The 11,746-nt window shown below is 28.2% G+C and overlaps 1 non-coding gene across 1 annotated transcript; it reads right to left on the bottom strand.

The window, feature by feature from the left end:
* Positions 1–9,777: 9,777 nt before the first annotated feature.
* On the bottom strand, positions 9,778–9,849 carry Trnae-uuc. The gene has a single exon. It is a non-coding gene; the product is annotated as a tRNA-Glu (tRNA).
* Positions 9,850–11,746: the final 1,897 nt, after the last annotated feature.

The raw sequence follows: 11,746 nt of genomic DNA, 5'->3' as shown, positions 1-11,746 counted from the left end.
TTAATAGTGTTAACTACGTCATATAAGTATTGAAATTTCTTTATGGTTAACTGTTACTATAATTATTTGGTATACTATACAATGTCCCGTGATGATTCACCCATTGCGATATCTCCTAAAGTAATAGAGATATCATAATTCTGGTTTTTTTTTAATAAGATTCACAATATTCACATAGACAAGAACTACAAATATATCATGTTTTAATGTTTTGGTAAGATATTTTAAAAATGTATTTTTTTATTTAATTATTTTCAAAAAAAATTAAAGATCGCTATTTGGTAGAAATCGTTTTTCTGAAAATATTGATGTTTCAAAATTTTAATTTCATTAACCCTCCGTTTTTTAATATTTTTTCTAATTTCGAAAAATCTGTGAATTGTTTAATACGATAGTGGTATCATTGTATCAAACATGTGGCCCGCGTGCTCGTACGGTGAATGCTTTCAGCGTTAATTCGCAGTTTTTCTAGAAACTAGAAAAAATATTAAAAATCAGGAGAGTAATGAAAATAAAATGTTGAAACGTCAATATTTTCAGAAAAACGAACTCTACAAAATATCCATTTTTAATTTTTTTGAAAATAATTAAATAAAAAAATATATTTAATAATTTTTTTACCAAAACATTAAAATAAATTAAAACATAAAATATTTGTAATTATTGTCTCTGTGAATCTTAATGAAAAAACAGAATTATGATATCTTCATTATTTCAGTTGTTATCGCAATAATAGGTAAATCCTCACGGGACACCTTATATATATTATATATATATATATATAGGTATACCCACCAATATAATACATAATCATTAATTGTTTATTTGTGATTATATTTCGATAACGGTTTTTAATTTTTTTTTTATTTCATACCAATAAAATGGTATACCTACAACACCTATTCGGCTATATATAAGTGACGCGCGATCCTTCACAACAAATTAAATATTAATAATAATTTATATAAATGTTTCGTCGCTTTCAAAATTCCCGTATGGAATTCAGTGTAGCCAAAAGCAGACTAGTAACACCGGTACTTCTTTCTGGACAACTGTGTATTTTCAATCATAAAACCGCGAGTCGAACGTTTGAAATGACGATTGACGAATAACATTCGCACGATGTTGAAGTGCGCGTAGCACTAGGTAGGCAGGTACCACGGGGCAAGAGACGTCATGTACATTGTGGGTACGCTTAGCGCGACCACGTCGGACCTATCGCGTACGCGGAATGTCGCGTTTCCACATATGGTTCGGCCCGGGATAGACCGCCGACTGATTTTATTTTTTTCGAAGACCGAGTATTGGATAACTCGGTTAAAGGATAGACGCCGCGTCCGCCGTACATTATATGTTTTAGTATATTCGGCCCGCAATGTCGCCCGGCAAAAAGAAAAAAAGGCCGAAACGACGACACACATTGTACATATTATTATATACACGGCAGTATGTAGTTCATTGTGCCGCGGCGGGTATATTCACAACACACACACACACACACACACACACACACATATATATATATACGCGCATGTACCGGCTGCTAAATTATACGCGACGGTTCTCGGAAAACTAAGGGTTGTGCGTACACGCGCGTACGGTTTGGGTATAACATAATACGCCCGCCGTGGGTCAGTAAAAATACATACACATTATGTCTTCCCTGAAATGGAAACATAAATAATACATCGGTTTGTGCCTGCGCCGGCGGGACACACGCGGGCGTATATTATGTGTATTATGTGTACATTACCATTATTATTATTATTATTATTATTATTATTATTATATGGTATGCAGCAGTTTCAGTCGCGTATCGCATAATCGTTTGGACTATATACTCGTCACTCGGGATCCTGTATGCCATACATACGTGTATAGGTACCAACAAGACCATATGCGGACACTTATTATAATGCGGAACAGATTTATTTATACGTATTTTTTTTATTTTATTTTATTTTATTTTTTTTTTTTTTTGTCAATGCGTTCGTGTATACTTGTCAACGCGTTTGATGTGCAGATATCGGTCAAGTGCAAACAGAAATAAAATAACACAAAATGTTTACGTATTTCTATGCGTGTCGGGTTTGGCAAAGAATTATACATATTATATTATGTACATAATCCCCCATTATATATAAAGACGAACAGAATATACGATGCAGTGATGCACTATATGTCTATGTATATTATATAGGTATAATACAACATGTACCTAGGTGTGTATAATATAATACGTGTGTTCATTATATAAATGCATCCCGAACCGGATAAAACTGTCGGTGGTCTGTAGAGATTATAGGTATATAGCTAGGCGGTTTATACAACTTTGGTATACAACGTAGTGTTTGATACGTCACGTTTGATATTCATTAGAGTTATTTAATTTTGAGCGGAGAAAAAGGATTTAAAATAAAATATTAAAATAACTACCTGCTTTTATTTAGATTCGTAGTGGACCTATTTTATTTTAAAGCGTTTGGAAACTGAAATAAAAATATACATCAATACTTTCGATTTCAAACAACTTTGAACTCTTTGAAGTCATTTCAGAAAATATAATACTTTTATCCAGACACCCACCCGCTGACACGCTCATTTCAAAATATTTTATATTAAAAAAAACCCACGCATAGAAGTCCTCTGTTCTTTGTTCAAATTCTTAATTCAAACTCGCAAGTTACAATTCGCATTTAACACATAGTTTAAAAAAGTTTTCATACTTTTATTGATGATATTAGCTTGTTCAGCTTGTTGTAAGAACAACTTCGAATTTCATTGTCAAGTCTTGGCTATACAAATTAATAAATAAAACTCTATGAACAAAACAAATTGCACTGTATATGTTTATTTCGGCTTAAAAAATAAATTTAAAAATGTAAATATTTTATATGCCGTAAGATAGTAAATTTAAAATAAATATTTTGAAAATGTCATTGAATATAGAAAAATATATTTTGAATAATAATGAAATGATCAAGATTATACGTTTAATATTTTTTTTAATAATAACAAAATAACAAAAATCGGCTGAATATAAATTGCTATTATAAGTTTGAATTATAAAGCTATAATAGATATGAATATTAAAAACTTTTTGCATTTTTAAACACAAACTAGTTTACAAATGTTCATTATTTTGATGACTATCAGAATTTTTACTGTTAAATACAAATTATGACAATGTATTTTTGATATTTTTAAATTGCCAAAAGTACAACACAGGAAAAACCTTTTAATAAATTTAAAATTGTTGACTAAAAAATCCTATTTTATCATCATAAATTAGTAAATTGTATTAAACCATAAATGTGGACATATATAAATAATTCAAAAAGAGTCTGAACATTTTTAAAATTATATTAACACTAAACTAAATATATACAATCTATTTACGTATATTTTCCGTAATTTTTAAGTATTTTTAAGTAACCACTCGCCCAAAAAACAAACTATGATTGCAATTTTCTACGAGTTGATCCAGTTAACTACAGTTAATCCACAAGTTATATGCACTTCAATAATAGTGAATGTTACAACAATTTTCGATTTTTTTGGATACAAAAAATAAAAATACAAATACAATAAACATGAATACATGTAATGAAACACAAAATAATATATTTTCGAAACTAGTGAACTCCTTCCAGGTATAATATGTTTCGGTTCATTCTAAACACCACATATTATCTATAATCTATATATATATATATATAATACATAATATATACATAATCAGAGCAGAAATCACCAATAATAATGAGCCACCTTATGGCACCCCTATAAGCTATTTAATCAAATAGCTCCAGATTTTTAGAACTAATACAGAAGGGGTCAATTTTTTATGAAAATAATAATAAAAAAAATCTCACCTGATGTGGAAAAAAATAGTTTTCTTTTGTATAAAATAACATATGGACATTTTTTGTGATATAAAAATAGCTTGTGGTATAAATACACACCTTTCGTGTATTTAAAATTTTCATAATTATCATAATTAAGTATAGCATATAAATAAACTACACACAGTGCACAATGCATATAATTTAAATATGATGAATAATATTAAACTCGTTATTTATCGACATGATTTTCTTATATTATAATAATATAAAGTATTATCAAAGTTATTAAACGCTCAATATTGTTGGATAATTAAACACGACGGTAACAGCCAGCTAGCAAAGTATCTTACACGCAGCTGTCAAAAAATCTTATGTATTGTACTACTTATTGAAGTATTATTGTGCATACGAACGTATAGATAAACTACAACATTCCACTAATAATATGATTTGACTGAGATATGCGGTCTCGTGTAAGCTTATACGCTTACAAAGAAATTTTAATTTTTTGTTTGACTTACGCTACCATAATATAATAAGAACAATGAACATATTATATCACGTATTGAATACTCAGATGAAAAAATTCCTACAGAAAATTAAAGTAATGGACTATAGTTGTTTCGGGTATTCGTCTACGTGTGAAACTTGTTTTGTACTTTTCTGGTTCTAAAATATTTAAAAGCATATCTTTACGAAAATATTAATCACCTCATTTAAGAAATAAATTTAAAACTTATCTAAATTCAATATTTTTGACCGAGGCAATAATAGTGAACCATAGACATTCTATACGTATAATGAAGTGCTAGACAAGAATCGACTAGTGTTGTGTTACGTGTAATCAGTTAAAATACGTGTCAAAATATATTGATTACTGTAGTCATGTCAATGGACTTTCAAGAATAGAGGAATTGATACAATAATACGAATTGAAAACGTATTTTTCAGAAGTCTTCTAATAATATTTTAGTATTCTTTTTATTTTATTTTAACAATGATTCTCCAATCTATACATATTAAAAGGTAACTTTTATTTATTATTTTTTTTATATTTTGGCTAGGTAAATCGGTACCTAATAAGTACGTAGATACTAACATTTAAATATCAAAAATAGTTTATATATTTCTTGCTACTCGCTTAACATCTATGTATTATACACCTTTGTTTATTGTATACATTTTACGAGATTTTAGTTACGGTCTCAGGTCTGCAATAACAAGGGGCCTAACCTAAACTACGCTCCACAGAGCCTACTTAATTTCATGTTTTAACAATTTATTTAAAAATTAAAATTAAAAAATGAAGCTGTAAAATTTTAAAATTGTTATAGATTGTTTTTTATTATTATTATTATTTTTAAAGAAATATCAACCACATGTATTATATTTCAACCGTTAAAATAAAATAAAATACATAAAATATACATTAAATTTAAACTGATGTGATTTCTATTAGCGTATAATACCTATACTACCCATATTATATGAAGAATAAAATGAATAACGGCTTTAATTATAAAATGATATTAAAGGAAAGAGTATCAATGTATAGGATAGATAAGTCGGAATCGAAAAAGAAAAACAGCAAGGTGAAATGGAATAAAGAGCAGGTTGTAGAGATTTCACATGAGATATCTCTACAGTTGAAGAGAGTATATAAGAGAGACAACGATAGAACTTTGATATGTTCTACTGCTATAGGCACCTATAGCAGCGGTTATGGCCGGTACGTTATTTACAATTAATTCTGCGAGAGTAATAAAAGATGCATAAATGCTCAATTCAAATAACTATAATAAAACTTGAAAGTTTGATACAATAATCGTCGTAAATTTTTCCCACCAGAATAGAAAAAAAATAAATGTAGGTAAGCAATTATAATTTTTTATGAGTAATTGAAATAACCATTTTTCATCAAACAACCTTAATTACTTTGTTAAATATTAACCGTAGGAACTTAACTTCGAAAACATTTTATCATTATTTATATTATCATATTCTCTTCTCGTGCAATGGCCTTTTTCCAATACTCATTTAAGAAATTTATATACACCGGAAATGTTTAAATATTTTAAGAAAACTAATAGACATTTTTTATTCAACTATACATCTATTCTAATCTTTAAGTCACATTTTATTACTTTCTATTAAATATGGTTAGGGATATAGATTATAGATTAAACTATCGTATAAATAATAAAATACAAATAAATTATAATAAATAAGTCAATATCAAGTTTTTATTGCTTTATTATTAATTCATTTTTAATTTTATGCTAATATTTTAATGATCACGTCACTATTCAACACATTTCGCCACTGAAATGTTTCGACGCTGTCTGATCCACAATTACTATATAATGAATTAATGATATTTAATAACTTTATAAGCTGTAAAAAATATTTAACAAATATATTTTTATTGATTTATTTTTAGAACTATCTAAAGACTAATGTTTTTAAGTAAACATTTAATTCGAAATTCATTAATATTTTGTTTCCTGGTTTGGTGGCAGTTCTAAAGAAGACATATTATATTATAATTTAATTTTACTATAAAAACTGTTTATTTTTAAACCTAATGGACTTTTTTTATAATTTTGTTATTTGTTGTGCCGAGTGCCAATTCCTAAACACAGCAACCCTGATAATATGTTGTAGCGCGTGGACATCCCATCATACAGTATTGCAATTGCAATTTGTATTCATATACCTATTTATTTAACATTTAAATTTCAACGTTAAAAAAGCTAAGCAGCAAGTCGATATAAATACATTTCTTTATTTTCTGCCGTGATCGCATGATCGCGTTTTCATACATTAATTATACATAATAATAATATTTAATTTAATTTATTATCTGTGTCTTATAGGTGTACACACCCACCTAATATATTATGTGTAAGTATAATTTTATCGTTCTGTTTTTCTCGCATATACCCACTGTTGCAATGCTATATACTGCTATATATTAATGTTTCAGCCACTGTATGCGCAGTCGCAGAATATCGCGTACTATACACTATAACTTCCCACCTACCTGCCTATACGATATACGCCTCAATTAAAGAAGAGTTAAGAAACGCGTATACACAACGGTACAATTTGTATTTTTGCGACGGCGATTCTCGCATGAGGCACACACGCACACGTGTATAATATATACATATATGTGACGCGTTTATATTATTATACAGGTATATGGCATACATTATAATATAGGTATACACATCTTACATGTTACCTATTTATTATTCATCATCGTCCGAGCGTCGTAGTCAGGTTCTGACCACCACGTGCATGACCTAATACCATATTATTTATTAATAAAATAATTATTGGATGAAATAATAATAATAATAATAAAGATAGAGCAATCATTCATTGCGACACAAAAGAAAATATGATAATATAATTTGTTTAATTTTATTAGTAAATAATTATAAAATTATAATTACAATAATAGATATATAAAAAATAAAAATAAAAATATGTAAATATTATTTACTAAAAAAATCCTGTACATAGATTTATTAGTCAGAATATTCATAAACTTATAATATTTGTAGATTTAAAATAATTTATTTTATAGCTTTTTAAATATTTGAAGAAGTTTACAAGTTGACAAAAATCGTAAATATTTTGAAAATTTTGAAAATTTGTATATTATTTTATAGTTATTTATAAATTCATAAGTAACTTAGTTTTTGTAACTAAAGCTTCAAACACAATGAAGACTAATTTATTAGTTTTCTAGCTTAAAATGAATATTTGAGCTAACTTAAAAACTCTAAAAGTTCATACCTTAGGCTTTAGACGGCTCACAAATTCTTACAAGTTCAAACTGTATATTTTATAAACTTATAGAACTTTTATAAATAATCCTTACGAACCATACTAATTAGAACGCATCAACAAAATTGTATTTTCTTATTTCAAGGTAATTACGTAATAAAACTGCATTTTCAATGAAAATTATGGACAGTCGTCGTGCGGAGCGATAATATACCAGAGCTTTATTAGTCAAATAAATTCCTGGGGAACCTGCTAGCTATACGTTGGTCATAATTATAATTACTATCCAGTTGAGTACATATTATATGTATAACTTTGACTTAATGCGTCAGACAACGTTGCATATTTACTTTGATACATGGCTATTATATTTTAACATTTCCGCGACTGTCGTGCAAACAATGTTATCTGTTATTGAGTATCAAGTTTAGATTATTAGATTTTAGAACGACGACAAGACGTGTGTGTGTGTGTGTGTGTGTGTTATAAGGTCTCAAGAATTCCAACGATACAATTATAAAATGAAATGCAAATCTATTAAAAAAATATGTATAGGTACTTGTCGCTATAAGCGGCTTTGCGTTTCAAAGCGCCATAGCAGTTTACCTATATATTATACCGTAAGGCGAAATGAATAATAATAAAATTACTAATACGCAATTGATTAAACACTATTATAATTTATCGTGTGTTTATATTTATTTTTCTTGAGGTTCCTGACTAATTCGGTTATTACGGCCCTGTTGATTTTGTCTTTGACTACACTCGGTTTCGCAGCAAGGATAATATATATGACTGATGGTCAATATATTATCAATTTTATTTATTATATTATTGATTTTATATTTAAGTGACGTTTTCTGCCTTAGTCGGACATTTATTAAAACGGCTAGCCAATAATAATACAATGAAATGCCGTGAAAATCAGTCGGAGTCGACAAGGACTAGCCATTTTTAATAACGTCTGAAATCATTCTTGACGCGCGGACGTGTGGTAACAACGTATACGCAGTAATAGTATTAGTAGTAGTAGTAATTTTTGCTGTTGTGCGGTGGCGTGCGTATATGTTTCATAATAATACGAAATAGTATAATAGAAAACGAGGAAAAAAATGATAGTCGAACCGAGAGTAAAGTGCGCGGCGACGCGATGGCGGTTAGTGGGGAGAAGAAAACGACTCGCACGGTCGTGGTAATCCGGCGGCGGTGAATCACGTTGACCTACGTTCGGAAAGACGCGCTCGCCAAGCACCGTTATATACCGAAGACGACGGTTGGCGATATTTTAATGTTATGCGCGCGCGATCGTTCCTTCCTGTGTGCTGCGCAGCACTTATTGTATAGCCGTAATGCTACGTCGTAGGTATTATCATCATCATCATCATCGTCGTCGTCGTCGTCGTCATTGTTATTATTATTCGTCGACTGGCGACCGACGTGCCGGGCCCGTCGGACTTCGCGTCGGAGTTTTCACGTTGCCGCCGAGATGCACGTGGCTTCCTGATTTTGTTCTCCTCGCAGACATACATAATACCTATATAGTGATTACCATAAAAAATGTAAAAAAAACACAGTTTAGTTTACAACGTCAAAACCGATATAAGCTATAGATCGACGTGGTTAACAAATTACATAAACGATGTAATAATAATATAATGTTTAACTCTAAAATCTCAAAGTTAATATCGAAAAATTATCAACCTAATTCATCAGTATTAATAAAATATGTTAATTATTATATTTATTTATTTTAATTATCACGTAATATGGTGTTGTGCAACGCAATTTTTGTAAATATTTTGTAAAAATGCATCCTATAAAAAATTAAGTAATTTAACAGATTACTATAATGCGTATGTTTGATATATTGATCATTTTATGAATATTATTAAAAGATATTAATTAGTACAATATCGATTATTGAGTATCGACTATAGGTACGTTTTATAACATAAAAATATTATGTATATACGTATATGCATAAATACACGGTGTATTTAAACACCCACCTGTGACCTATTGTATTTAACGATTTAAATAATTATGCACATTATTTTTCAACATAACGATTATTACCTCATACCCTGATCATTATTATGAGTTTATAGTAAAAAATTTGCAAAAAAATTTATTCCGGTACCGGGAATCGAACCCGAGCCTCCTGGGTGAAAGCCAGGTATCCTAGCCACTAGACCATACCGGAGATGTGAAAAGATGTCCTCAACAAAAGCTAAATACAATTGAACATTTTGAGTGATTTTTTTTTATAATAAAAATAAAATGTAGTTGGTATTTTTTTACTTTTAGAAAGATCAAAAACAAAAATGTACAGAACTTATCAAGATAATTTGAGAAAAACCAGAATTCATTAATACATAATATTATTTTAATTCATGATTGATTGCATAGCGCTTATAGTCCTAATGGTGTTATTGTAGTAGAAAAATATGTCATTTAAATTAAAAAGTTTATCGTTACAATGGTAAAATAATTTGTGAATTTTCGTTGTTTTTTTTTCTTTAATTACAAACAGCCTGATAGCTACACTACATGTCCACATACTACAACCACAATAGATAACCTAAGAAGTAGGAACTATACATAATTTCTTAAAAGTCATAAAATTATCTGACTTAATGACTTAATGTACATTAAGCATATAATAATTATTTTTTTATTTTTTTGGATTTCAGTAAGAATTACTTATAAATTTTAATATTTATCACTTATTACCTTATTTCTTTTATTAAATTTTAAAGCCTTACGTTTATACTTATATAAAATGTGAACATTTTTAACTACAAAATAAAATTATATAAATATATTATTATTATTATATAACTTCAAATGTTCATAAAAATAATCATGCTTCTTGTATCTTCGTTATTTTTTTTAATAGCTTTAATTACAAACTATGAGGAACCTTGTTTTTGAACTTATGAATTGTTCAAACATTTTTGGCCGTGAAAATATGTTTATTTTATGCTTAGGGCGCTTAGGTATATGTATATAGCCACTTATTTTATAACTATTAGTAATAAAATATGATATATAAATAAACAATAGTTTGTAATTAATCTAAATATTTTAAAAATTATGTCACCGTTATCAATATAATTACGTATGAACAAATTACAGGTCCTCAAATATAATTGAATTCCTACAAAACAAGTAAAATCATTATTCTCTTTTAAAATATCGTCAAATTTTGAACAATAAAATGATTTAAAAATATTCGTGTCTTTAACGAATTTTGTTCGTGTTTGTATTTCGACATTGCCTTACTTCATTCTTCCATACGAATAATATTTATGAAATTACAAGTATGAAAAAATGAATGAGAAACTCTGTATTAAATTCATGAAATCATTTAATAACAAGCACAGATTATAATAAACAAAAAATAAAAATAAATAAGCAAAAAAATGTACGGTTACCCATTCAATTACGTAGTAAAAAAACCGCTAGCTAAACTGAAAGAAACTTGACTGAATCTCATAGCCGCCAAAGGTTATCTCCGATACTACCGTAGAGAAATATATTATTTAAATTATTAAGAGGACGTCATACCCGCATGTATTGTCTCTGTCTTACTAATGTATATCATAGAAAATTTGCGTTCAGCAGAACACATTTTGTGATGTTAGCTTTAATATTACAGTAAATTTGCCTATTATCAAATTTAAAAGTAAGAATATTATCTAGAAAATGAAAATCTGAAAGTGGCATATGCTTTTATTGATATTATCATTTTAAAGTGAATTATAGCTATGTAAAATATTACAACTTTAAAAAAATCATAACTTATTTTAAAATGAGAATATCAATAAAAGCATATGACATTTTTTAGATAATATTCTTAACTTTACACTTGATAATAGATATATTTACTCTAATAGTAAAGCTAACTTCACAAAATGTGTTCTGCTGAACGAAAATTTGCTATGATCTACATTAGTAAGACGAAGATAACACATGCGGGTATAACGTTCTCTTTATTATCGTACTTGCAAAATAATTTGTAAATTTCTGTATTTGATGAATTTTGTATTTTTTTTATCTATATTCTTGCTTTTATTAATTTTCCTGATTTGTTTAAA

This window comes from Rhopalosiphum maidis, chromosome 3, assembly GCF_003676215.2.
Source record: "Rhopalosiphum maidis isolate BTI-1 chromosome 3, ASM367621v3, whole genome shotgun sequence".
In the NCBI taxonomy this organism is placed as follows: domain Eukaryota; kingdom Metazoa; phylum Arthropoda; class Insecta; order Hemiptera; family Aphididae; genus Rhopalosiphum; species Rhopalosiphum maidis.
Note: the sequence above shows the minus strand (reverse complement) of the source record. Positions and strands in the feature narration are given on the sequence as shown.